The sequence below is a fragment of the Sander lucioperca genome, chromosome 1 (assembly GCF_008315115.2).
Source record: "Sander lucioperca isolate FBNREF2018 chromosome 1, SLUC_FBN_1.2, whole genome shotgun sequence".
NCBI lineage: Eukaryota > Metazoa > Chordata > Actinopteri > Perciformes > Percidae > Sander > Sander lucioperca.
In genome coordinates, this window is record NC_050173.1 from 6,904,804 (window position 1) to 6,918,232 (window position 13,429).

A 13,429-nucleotide genomic window follows, 5' to 3' on the forward strand; every position below is an offset into this window, starting at 1 on the left:
TCGTCTGACGGTGTGGGCGTGGCGTGGCGGCCATTTTGAGTGTTGAGCGATGAACAAATAAATTGTTGTAACTTGAGTGTACGTTGTCGTATCTGCCCGAAGGCCTGAGGACAGGCCTGAGGACACCTACAGGCCATATTTGACTTTTGGTCATAGCGCCCCCCGCTGGCAACAGGAAATGCGCCTTATATGACAAACATCATCCGATTTACATGAAACTTAGAATGTGTGGTCTACATGTGATAATGAGCCGGCCCCTATAATATAACCACGCCCACTTACTCAGGCCACGCCCCTTTCATAACATTTGTACCATTTAAGGTAGAGTCTTGTGTGAGGTGTCATTGAACTCAGCAGAGAGTTGCTTCTTCATTGGTGATGGTTTGGCCCGTCCCCTATCCTTAAGCCACGCCCCCTTTCATGAATGCTGATCCATCTAAGGTAGAGTCTTGTGTGAGGTGTCATTGAACTCTGCAGAGAGTTCCTTCTTCATTGGTGATGGTTTGGCCCGCCCCCTTTGCTTAAGCCACGCCCCCTTTCATAACATTTGAACCGTTTAAGGTAGGGTCTTGTGTGAGGTGTCATTGAACTCAGCAGAGAGTTGCTTCTTCATTGGTGATGCTTTGGCCCGCCCCCTATGCTTAAGCCACGCCCCTTTCATAACATTTGAACGATTTAAGGTTGACCATTGTGTGAGGTATCAGTGAACTCAGCAGAGAGTTGCTTCTTCATTGGTGATGGTTAGGCCCGCCCCCTATGGCTAAGCCACGCCCCCTGTCATAACATTTGAACGGTTTAAGGTTGACCATTGTGTGAGGTATCATTGAACTCAGCAGAGACTTCCTTTTTAATTGGTGATGGGTTGACCCAGCCCCTATAATTTAGCCACGCCCCTTTTTTATAACTGGTGACCCATTTAAGGAAGAGTCTTGTGTGAGGTGTCATTGAACTCAGCAGAGTTGCTTCTTCATTGGTGATGGTTTGGCCCGCCCCCTATGCTTAAGCCACGCCCCCTTTCATAACATTTGAACCGTTTAAGGTAGGGTCTTGTGTGAGGTGTCATTGAACTCAGCAGAGAGTTGCTTCTTCATTGGTGATGGTTTGGCCCGCCCCCTATGCTTAAGCCACGCCCCCTTTCATAACATTTGAACGATTTAAGGTTGACCATTGTGTGAGGTACCAATGAACTCAGCAGAGAGTTACTTCTTCATTGGTGATGATTTGGCCCGCCCCCTATGTTCAAGCCACGCCCCCTTTCATAAATGCTGACCCAGATTGAACGCAGCAGGGAGTTCCCTTTTCATTGGTGACGATTTGCGGTGTCTGAGTGCCGCGCAAATGCACGGTTGCAAGGAGCGGCGACCGCCGGTGACCCCGACGCGCGCAGAGGAGCGAGGGCCCGTCCATCGCTGCTTGCAGCTTTAATTAATATTATTTTCTTGTTGTCACCATGAGGCTCATTATTCACAATTGTCATTTTTACACTTTAATTTTTGAAATGGAGTTTTTAAGGTGCTTGTAGGTGGATTTTTTTTATTTATTTTTTTTGCTTCCCCACAACCCTCCTCTTGTTTAACTGTTCCCCAGTTAATGCAAACTGAAAACTCAAATCATTCAGTATTATGTCCATTTCAAGCACAGATTTCATCAGTATAACAAGAATCACTGTTATGAATCCTTATGAACCATTTTATTCATGAAATGTATTTATTTATTAATGTAAACACCCAAGAATGGCTAGTTGGTGTGCTTTTAACCCTTTACTGAACAGAGAGTGCCATCTAGGGGTACCAGTACCAGTATACCAGTAGTCTGTTTCACTTTATTTATTCTGACACAGCTGAGCATTATTTCTCAACCTGCACTCCTATTTATCCAAGTTAATTTACAACATAATCAACTGATGATACACCACCTAAAATAAGGGCTAAGAGCCATGAGGAGAACAACCGTATAGTCTCAATAACACACTCAATAACATGGAGGTAAATGTAGAAATGGTGGTCTGACTCCCACTTTACCTGCAGGGGGAGAGGCTTGTTTATTTAGCTGATTATTTAGACCGTTCAAGGAGGAGCTAAATTAGTCTCTGTCCTGGCTAGGACATAGCTGACTGCCAACAGGATATGATGAATCTACTAAGAGAGCAGCACTACTTCTATTTCAAGCAGGTGGAAGCTGGCAGGAGAGTGCGATAGATGATGCTATTCATCTACGAGCTATCCAATACAAATATTGCAGTGGTTGGCTCCAATACTGCATCAGGCAGTCACACTAGGTGCATTGAAGTGTAATGTACCGACATCCAAACATCAGGCACAGCAGCAACTGAGTGAATCCAGAATGATTGTTAATTTCTTCAAAGTATAACTGCCCCTTGCAACTTAAAATATGGTGTCTAAGGTGATGACCACAACATCTCTGAGTAGCTGATTAACTACCTCATGCAAGTCACTGTCTGTCTAACTATGGTGGCTATCCCTGGTCATGCTAACCACTCTGCAGACTTTAACCTGGAGAAGTACTGGGTTACTTTACTAAGTACAACCAAGCTGCAAGCTTTTCTGGGTTTGACTTGGTGCAGTTATAAAGCTATCCCAACTTTATCAGGCAGGTTCAGGGAAAGTATGAATGTGTCAGACATGTACAGAGTACATTTTTAACTGTACTACATACCATTCACTGAATGGCATTCAGTATGGAGAATCCAGTATGCATCACGCTTAATCAGACTTTCCCATTCACAAGGAAATTACCTTGCCTTCTCATCATAAGAAGAAAAGTGTTGCTTCCCCTGTTTTTGTTAATAAAATATTATATTATGACATTAAAAAATTGGACTTAGGGGGCACCGGTGGTGGCACACTTAACATATGTTCCAGTGCGGAAGAAGAGCAGAGCGGAGCGACACAATGTGTGGTGCAAACATTTAATTATTCTCAGTCAGAAAATAGACATCTGTGGGATCCCAAACATACATTTGAACCTGCTGCTGGATAAAAAATTTTTAAATATTTTGAACTTCCTAAGGTTTGCATGAATTGGAGAATTTAGATGCATAAAATGGCTTAGTTCTGTAAAATATGTCGGTACCTTTATAATAAGGGTACAAATCATATAGTTCAGAATGTAATAATACATAACTCATGATCATTTAATGCATTAATGAATATAGGATGTATCATGAATTTTGTTGCTCACCATTTACAAAATATCAAGTCATTGTGACTTCATGTGATTAGTTCACAATTAACAGATCATCAATTAAGTAATGTTAATTCACAGTTACATGAATTGATATGTAACCAAATTAACACCTATTCTCACAGAAATATGAAGCTATTTTTTTAGCAGGTACTATCGACAAACTAGAGAATTGACTGTAATTGGGGAAACAATAATAGCTTCATATTTCTATGAGAATACTTCCTGTTCTGCTTTCAGGGAGACTGAGCAAATGCATCAGTCTGAAATAAACTTTTATGTAACTGGAATCCAGCTAATTTGGCTACATAAAGTAACTGTGAAGTAACATTCCTTAATTGATGATCTTTTAAGTATTGTCAAAATATAGCTTCCTAAATAGATGGGGCTCATGGTATAAAGAAAAGGGCTCAAGTAGTGGCAATTTAATTCAGTTTGCTTCAAGCCTCTGTTGAACAGAAAGTGCCATTTAATGGGCTCAGAAAATAAAGAAAATGCTTCATGAAGCTTCATTTGGACATCACTACTGTTAAATGTGACCTAATCACATATACATAATAGTGATTTGATCACATGAACAACAGAAATTCATGATACATCTTGCATTAATTCATGCATTAATTCTTCAAGAGCCATGCATTAGTTAAACATAACTAAAGTATATGATTTCTTACCTTATTTTAAAGTGTTACCAATTGGTCACCATTCTTCATTCTTCCTAGCCTAGAAATCTAGACGCACCCTAGTGGCAGCAAATGTAATTTGCAGCCAGGGTCAGTCTAGCAACTCTCCGTTGGCTTGCGAGCTGGAAAAACCAAATTCTGGTTAGGCCAATCACATCAAATCACACCGACTCTATACATGTATAGAGTCGGTGGGCGGGCTTAACAAAAGCACAAAAGGCAGAGTTGCGATGGTTCCGTGTTAATTCCCTGCTACTTGAAAACAAAGAAGAATAAGAAGTCTTTTGAATCGGCTTTGGCCGCAACTCTGGAAGACTTGGAGTTAAACACTGAAGTCATTCTTAAAAAGGAAGATGTGTTCGGAGTTTTGCCGACCGGATACGGCAAAAGTTTAATCTATCAACTAGCGTTGCTCTGGTTGCCTATGAGTGCAGAGGGAATTTGAAAGACAACCGTTTATCCCGCCCCTCGGATTGAGCCCTGCCAATGGTTAGTTCCCAGACCCAACAACTTGATGTGGGTCTGTCTTGTCAGGCTACATTCTTCCATTACTTGCTGCACAATTGCGCGCTTTAAAAATAACAGAGCAAATTCCAAACTCTTGTAAATATTGTGTGGATTGACTGAATTTGTGTTGATTGCTGCAATTGCAATCTCTCCCTGCTGCAATAGAGGCTCTGCTTCATACGTGTTTGCATACTCGTACATTTCACATAAACATACTTCTGTGTCAGCCTTGGTTCACAAAATAAATTATTTTCTTGTCTTGTATGCTTTAAATTCTACCTAATCCAAGAGCAATGGAAAAAAAGGAGAAGAAACATGCTAGCAAGAAGTGTCATATTTCTAGCCATCCTTACATTTTGATCACTTTGAATCTCCCAGGTGCTGGGACCCTGGTAAATCTTTAAATGCCTTTGTTCTTCATTGTACCTTTACTTTATCTCCATCGCTACTCAGGGTAGGGGCAGCTTGTTACTGAACTGGGGGGGATGGAGGTTATGGCGGGGTGTTGACAGGAGACAAGAGGAAAGTTGTGTGGGTCAGAAAAGACGACGAGTGCAAAAATAATTAAACGGTAGGAGAGATGTGCAGCAGAAGGAAGGATTAAATTGGGTGCTAACTCAGGTTAATGCTATAGGCTTTAACCACTAAATCAAGCCAGAGGAGAAATGGGAAATGTGGCGGAATAAAGAGGAGAGGAGAGAATAAAACAGAGGACAATGGAGGACAGAAAAGGGGAAATGGAGTGGTAAAAAGTGCAGATTTTATACAGAGCCACTGTGAATTCATGCCATATGGATCTAATAAATTATCACTTTATTTGAATGTGGTCGGCTCTTCAATTAATCGGCTCAATCTCTCACATATGAGTGTCTCCTCTGGTAGCCCTCCAGAAGGCAACTATATTTAAAAAAGAAAAGAAAAAAACTGCTAACTCAGGTTGTCAGTCCATTATTCCACCTGACGACATATTACCACATCAACACTCCCTGATGACCTTTCTCGCTTCAACTGGAGACTTTTCTTTATAACATTTTGCACAAGCAGCCTATCTGTCACACTGAAACACTCTTTATACCGTCAGACGAGAGAGGGAGGAGAGGAAACAAAGAGGATAGAAGAGGGGAGGAGAAAAGAAAAGAGAAGAAAAAAGAAAGAAAGAAAAGTAAAAATACAAGAAGGAGGTGAAAGGGGAGAATGAATAACAGGAAACAAGAGGAGAGTAAAGGTAAGGACAGGAGAAGAGAAGACAAAAGAAAACAAGAAGCGGAGTATTGGGGAGAATGGTAAAGAGGACACCAAGGGAAGAAATAATAGAAGAAGAAATAATGAGAGTAGAGGAGAAAAGACAAGGAAACAAGCAGTAGTCCAAATTAGGACAAGAGAAGCCAAGAGGAGAAAAGAAAAGAGAAAGCAAGAAGTGGAGAAGAGACAAGAGTAGAGGACACAGATGAGAGGAGAGTGGACAAGAATAGAGGTAATAGTGGCCGGTGTAGGATATATTTTGTCAATAATATGTAGAGGCTTTAAAATCATAACTGGCCATTGTGGTCTGCTCTTCCTGACTGTGAGAAACCATCTGGTCAGATAAAATTGAAGGGAGTACCGAACACCAGGAAATTGATTAAGCTGAATAAGATAACTCTCGGGCCGAGAGGAGCAGACAAACAATGGAGCAGTGTGTAAGATGTGTGAAAGGTAAGATACAGGTCATGAAGTGACCTCGGGCTCTCACCGCTCTGTGTCTGCAGAAAGATAAGGCTCGCACATTATGAACACACCGTAAAACATTGTTGAAAACAGAGTAAACAATTTGAGACACCTGTCTGGTTAACAATAACAGAACTGTCTTCTTGCGCGTCATCCTTAACAATCTTCATGAGAAAAACCGGACCTGGACTACATCCAGCTGATAAGCGAAGACACTACCATGAAGAAGGCAGAGCCTAAGATGTATAAAAGTATGAGGTTGTGAGTTAGCAAGCACCAGTTCCTGAGGAGACTCTGTCTGTTGGTAGGGTGAGGGAGACGGTCTTGAAGGAGAACTGCGTCCATGTGCATATGTATGTAATTGCAATATTATTCACCAAAGCTTTGATATAACTTATCTAAGCGAATCCTGTGTCTTGATTTGATTCTGGTCTACCATTTAACGAGCACATGGTGTAGTGACCACAAATTGGAGTCGGATAGTATCTGGCCTTTTGGGCCAGACCAGAACCGGTCAATGGTCACACACACACGACACAGCGGCCGCGGGTTTGACTCCAACCTATGGCCCTTTGCTGCATGTCATTCCCCTTCTCTCTCCCCTTTCATGTCTTCATCTGTCCTGTGAAAATAAAGGCTTTAAAATGCCCACAAAAATAATCTTAAAAAAAAAAGAATAGAGGTAATAAAAAGAAGGAATGAGTAAATGAGGAGAGAGGAAAGGAGACAAGAGAAGATAAAGTGAGGAGAGGAGGGTGGATAAAAAAGGGAAACAATGAGAGAGGGGGAAAGAAAAGGAGACAAAAATTAGAGTGAAGAGAGGAGGAGAAGAAACACAAGAACAGGAGAGAACAGTAGATGGCAAAACAAAAGAGGAATAAAGCAGAGGGGACAAGAGAAGAAAAGAGTTTATTTAGGAACTATTGAGGATTTATTTTAATCCTCATTAGCTCCTGCATAGAGAGGCGAAGTCCCTCCCCTTCCAGTGGACCTCATGGGGCCTTAATTCGGAAAAAATATGAACGGTAGTGAACGGGGAGAGGCAAGTAATTTTTTGATCCTGTTTAAATTGAGCCATGGATTACAAATATGATGTTCGTCAATTTAAAAGATAATTGTTCAACCGAATGTCTGTTATCCGTAGGTTTGTCATACGACCACTTATTTTTGTGTGAAACCGCTCAGTGAACTACATCTCTCGTCTCACACAATTTACGTCACCTAGCTTGATGCTCAACTTGCTCGCTAGCTAGCTAGCTTAGCTCTGTTCCACAACACATGTAACGTTATCTTTACCTGATGTGTTTTATCCAGTGAAGTGTTTTCAGCAGATAAGCAAAAGAAGAAGCAAAATCCTCTGCTCGTTTGAGTAACGTTACATCCCCGGTACGATACACACAGACATCGTAGCTTCAGCGAGACGTCATCCATGCGACTTTGAAGTGTGTAGTCTTTCTAATTACGTATTTTCACAGTCTTATACTTCAACAGTTTAACAATAAACTGAGACTTTCTTCGGTTGAAAAATTATCTTTTAAATTGACGAACATCATATTCTTAATCCATGGCTCAGTTCAAATGGGATAAAAAAAAATGATTTGCCTCTCCCTGTTCACTCCTGTTATTTCCCATATTTTTTCGAAAGATAGGTCCCATGGACCGGAAGTAGAAGGGCGTGACTTCGGCTCTCTATTGCAGGAGCTATTCTTCCTGAGGTCCTTACAACTCTCTTGAAAATGTGGCAATGCAATAATAAATACACATAACAACATCATAAACAATAAAAAAAATATATATATAAGACAGAAACTAAACATGCATCATTTCATAACACAACTCATATAACATAACAAAATACACACATAAGACAGGACAGCTCCATCAGTGCAGTCATAGGCCATTCCTTACATTCATGTTGAACACATTTTTAAGACAGGTACATCAACATGCTATCTTCATACATCTATCATCCTCTCAGGACACATCTCACAATTGAACACATTCATATGTTGTTAAACCTCAACCAATGTAGTTTATTTGTCTACTCAACTTCTCTAATCAATAGATGTGTTTTAACTAAACTTTCAAATCTCATTTTACTGCATTCTTATGTTATTTGTTCAGGTAACACATTCCATTCTTGCATTGCTCTATACATGACCATTCGTTTAATAGTAATTGTCTTTTATTAAAGTAAAGTTAACTCTTGTGGCATGTCTAGTCGCATAGTCATGTATATCTAAACTGTAAGGTAAATTATTATACAAAATAGATGGTTTGTTACAAAAATATTCCTAAAAAATTATACATAATGAATAGAGTAATCTATTTCTTACAGATAACCAACCTAAACATTTGTGCATTGTAACATTTGTTCTATATCCACACCTGAGTGCTATACGCGTGGCTCTATTTTGCACCATTTGCAATTTGGTTACTTTTTCTTGAGTTGCATTAGACCATACTACTGAACAGTAGTCAAGATTAGACAATATTAAAGCTTTAACTACTACTTTGGTTGAGCTTTGTGACAAATATGGTGCACATCTTTTAACAGAAATACCACTTCCCATCTTAACAACCATGTTATTCATATGTTTTATCCATGATAATTTGCTATCTAAAATAACGTTTGGTCTCATGGACCTGTTCAACAGATACATCATTTATACAAAGCTTCAACTCAGGTTGATTATGACGAGTATAATGTGAACCAAACATCATGCTTTTCATCTTTGAAACATTAAGAACTAGCTTATTTTTCTTTATCCATTCAACCACTGTGTCATGCTTCTGATTGCAGCTCCTGTGATAGAGTGGTGTTTAACTCATGAAATGTAGGTGAAGACATAAATAGTTGAATCATCCGCACTAGTTTCTTTTGCTCAATATCTCTCAGTCATCATTCATTTATCAACAACTCATTTATCCCAGTGTCTATTAAGCTCCTAAATAGCCGCAAGTAAAAGGCAGAACAGGCCTGCATGACGATGGAGATTTGTAATTGTTGTACTTGTGATCTCTCTTTTTTAATTTATTTAATTTATTTATTTTAAGTAATGTTTTAACTAATGCATTGCATGACACCATGTTGGATTTTATACACCATCAGGACCATAGTGCGGTCTATGGTATGGTATTGTACAGTATCTGTTGTTTGTAAATGCTGTCTGTGTTTGTTTGTTTTTACTATGGATGCAGCATGGGTTAGGTGCCCAAGACAAATTTCCCACGATGTGGGACAATAAAGTTAATCTTGATCTTGATCTATTGGCATAAAAATATCAACAAAATGTTTCAGTGCTTCATCAGGATTTGTTTTCAGTAATACATCTAACACTCTCTCTCTCTCTGAAGTCTTTCACATCATTTCTAAATCTGTCCTGATCAAACCATTTGTATGATCTCTTTTGTATTACTTTAGGTCCAGGCTTCGGGCACTTTTGCTCTTCCAACAACTGCAACTAAATTGTGATCACTACAGCCAGTAGGTATAGATAATGCCTTTGAGCATAGCTCAACTGCAGCTTAATTTTATTAAGTAATCTAAATTGTCTGTGAATGACATTGTTATACATGTATTTGTATCATGTATGTAGCAGTTCTGTATGAATGGTGGACCATGTATACAGATACATATGTCATACACATGTCTGTCTTTTTTTTGTCTGAATTGGACTGTTTTTGCCATACTTTTTCTTTTCATATTTAATTTTTTTTAAATTGGAGTTATACTCCATCTTTCAAGTGGCTTTAAAAACGTTTGACATCTGACTTGTGGACACCCCCTGGAGAAAAGATCAGACCCAAGGTGATGACTTGTTTGAGAAAAAGAGGAGAGAAAAAAACTAAAAGGAAAATCAGGAATAGAAGAGAGAGAAAGAAACTATTTACTTTGTAATGACTGGCCCCAGGGTTCGACTTTGGAGAGAGAAACTCATTCAGTGACTCATGGAATTCAATTTACCAGCTTGGATAGATTTAAAAAGCCTCTCAAATGGTGTGTGTAAGTGTGTGTACGATGAATCGTGTACATTGATATGTGTGGCAGTGTGTAGTGATTCCTAGCAAACATTTCGGCAGAAGTGGCCTAAAGGTTTGTCCATATTTACACACTGAGATACAGTGATCGTTGGATAGGCCTGTTTCTTGTAATGTCCAGTGATGTGTTTGTGTATCTGACACATACAGGTTGTAAAATCTATTTTCTCTACCCTAATTGACTTAAAGATGTAATATGCAGTGTTATCCTAAAAAAAACAATGTATAGACTAATTCAAAATAACTTTCTAGTGGGTCGTGTGTGGTGGTGTCTGTATCTGCAGAGACGTTGCCCTCTGCCTGTATTTTGTCTTTTCTTCTTATTTTGAAGAAGATTCTGAGTGTAGGACGTTTATGGGCGTCAACAAACAGCCTATGGGCCCCACGTGGGTGTGTAACCCTCAGTCAATAATAGCGTGCAGGTTATGCAGCCCATTCTTGTTCACAACTGTCTCTTTGCCCATCAGTGTCTCACTCACACACACACACACACACACACACACACACACACACACACACACACACACCCTGATGAAGCTCTGCATTCACTCATAATCCAGTAATGCAGCACCTTTCCTCTAGCTCAATCGACCAATGCTGCACTACCTTACTAAACAGTAAGGTAGTAGTACTTATCGTATATTATACCTTTAAGTTAGTGACAGTCAAATGAAGCCTCATGAAGCTTTGTTGTGAACCATTATCTTTATTTTCTGAGCACATTAGATGGCACTCTCTGTTCAACAAAGGGTTGAAAGCAAACTGAATTGCTATTCCTTGAACCTTTTTTTTTTTAAACCAAGAGCACCATCTAGTGGGCTGTATCTGCAGGGACCCTGCCGTCTGCCTGGATTCTCTCTTTTCTTTTTCTTTTCCTGAGTGCGGGACATTTCTTGGAGTGGTCAAAGAGCCCATTCTCATTCCCAACTGCCACATTGCCCCTCAGCGTCTTATGTCCAGTTCCACACAGATGGACACAAAACACTGTAGGACTACTGAACTGCTAATAGGCTACAAGTGCCCCCAAGTCTCACAACAGCTATATGCCCTTTTCCTGATGTCCCCTCTTTGAATCAGCCGCTACTCCCCTTCCCTGCAAGGCCAGACTTTTTGCTATTGTGGCTTTTGTGTGCAGCAGATGCAAAGGAGGACAGGGAGCGCAGATTTAGAGGACTGGCCCATTACAGCGATCTGCACTTGGACTCTGCTCAGTGTTTACCTAATGATCTCACACAGAGATTAATTGTTGCCGGCACGTCTTCATCGAACAGTGTTAACCAAGGGCAGGTCACACTCAAATGCTGCTTAATATTCACCACATGCTTTCTCTCTACCACCTCTCTGCCTCTGAACAGCTTAGTGTTACGGCTTATGATATCCGACGTGGAGCATTACAAGTCTTTTGTGTATTCAGCTGTACTTGTCCAACAAGACAGGAGTACAGAGTTGTATATCTGCTCTCTGAGCATGTGTCTTCATTCATAGCCATGGCATGCACACTGGGATACAAAACGCACATCGACCCGTCAGGCTTTGGTCACTATTTTGGTGACATTTATTAGACAAACGCAGGCAGAAAGCAGGAGTAACAAAAGGACACACTCTGAATACAAAAGAAGCATTTTTTGCCTCAAAGCATAATTGAGACTTTTTATAAACCTGGAGCAATGTTTTTCTTGTTACTGTCAAGACGATTGATTGGTTTCAAAATCCTATGGCATATTGTGCTGTAGAGCTTGAGGTCACTGGCAGTGTTGCTCTCAAATACAAACAGCCTCCAGTTTCTGAACCCAAAAAACAATTACAAAAGTAGGAGCATATTGCATCCAATTTCCAATTATTCATGGCCTGAAACCTGCATTGGTTTTGATTTACCAGTAAGTAAAAAAAAAAAAAAAAAAGGAACCTCTTAGCCTTGAATATAATTGGGTAGCACAAGGATAAGTTAAATCTTTTTATATTGAGCCTGGTTGAGCCTGGAGTGCACACACATGCACAATTCTCACAATTGTTTTACAAAGTGTAGGCTACTATTGTTTCTTTTGTAATTTAACATTTAAATTTAAATAACATTTAAATCTACTTTTGTACATTCAAGAATAAACAAACATAATACGACACACGTGTATCAGGCAACTTAAGTTCTCAACATAGAAACAAGTAAGCTAGCTTAATCACCATCAACTTTTGGTTTTAAGTTTGACTTCATGAGACCTGTTGGTGCCTGCAGTTAAGTCTGTCCTCTGCTGACAGGATCTAAGCTAATACTTTATTTAATTTATCCATTTTACCAATGGGTGGCATAGGGCCACACAAGATGCCTTTGTGTATGGCTGTTGTTTTGCTTTTGCAGGCAATTAGAGCCTTTGACTGAATGGAAAACAGTACTGTGGATTTCATCTGCAATAAAGTTCAACAGAGGATTACCTAGGTCATTTGGAGCCATTAAGGAAATCCAGTGTCCTGCAGTACGGAGGCCCAGTCTGGTTCAGTGGCCTCTCAGTCAAATTGAAAACCAGGATACTACAGCTTCTGGGGATGTGCTCCAAGTTGGTGGGTCACTCTGTTTAAAATTCCTTCCTCAATAGCTGCACTAAGCGTACCCTCAGACTGGCAGGGAAAATCACCATGGACCCTTCTCATGTTCTACATGATGAGTACCAACTTCTGCCCTCTGGGCGGCGTTTTAAACTTGCAGTATACTCGGCATTCCCGACCTGTTGCGTGACAGTGTGACGTCATGGGAACGCCGTAACTATTTATACTCGCGCATGGTGGTCGCGACACTAGTTGCAGTCTTCTCCTGAACAGAGGTGTCGCAACTGAGGAAAGGCTACCAACTTTGCTATTTCTACGGACTAGAAGAAGAAGAAAAAGGTAAACAATGGCAGAACTGGCAGCAGCATTGACGTTGTCGGTACACGATCCGTTCTGCCTGCACGATCCGTTCTGCACATGCGCAAAATGTTCGCGAATACGCGGTTGTACGAGGATTTACGACACTGCACGATCTGTTCCACGCTTCCGGTCGACAGCCAAGCTAACGTTAGTTTAGCTAACGGCTCATTCGGCTAACCGCTAGCTGATTGTAGCGGTCTGCCGTTAGCCTCCACAGGCAAGCTAACGTTAGTTTAGCTAACAGCTAATTCGGCTAACTGCTAGCTGAGACAGCATGTAATAACTTTAAAAGACCCTCAAAATAAAACTTGAAAATAAACGTTGACATATATAACAAACACCTAACATATATAACAGCTGTTACGTCAGTTCTACTTTACTTGTGCTCA

General features: G+C 40.3%; 2 protein-coding genes across 2 annotated transcripts in view; one reads left to right on the forward strand and one right to left on the reverse strand.

The window, feature by feature from the left end:
• nfkb1 (nuclear factor of kappa light polypeptide gene enhancer in B-cells 1) overlaps positions 1 to 13,429 on the forward strand; it is a 1,201,612-nt gene that overhangs the window by 720,974 nt on the left and 467,209 nt on the right. The gene's annotated exons all lie outside the window — the stretch shown is intronic.
• Positions 1 to 13,429, reverse strand: part of sqstm1 (sequestosome 1) — a 585,288-nt gene that overhangs the window by 242,653 nt on the left and 329,206 nt on the right. The gene's annotated exons all lie outside the window — the stretch shown is intronic.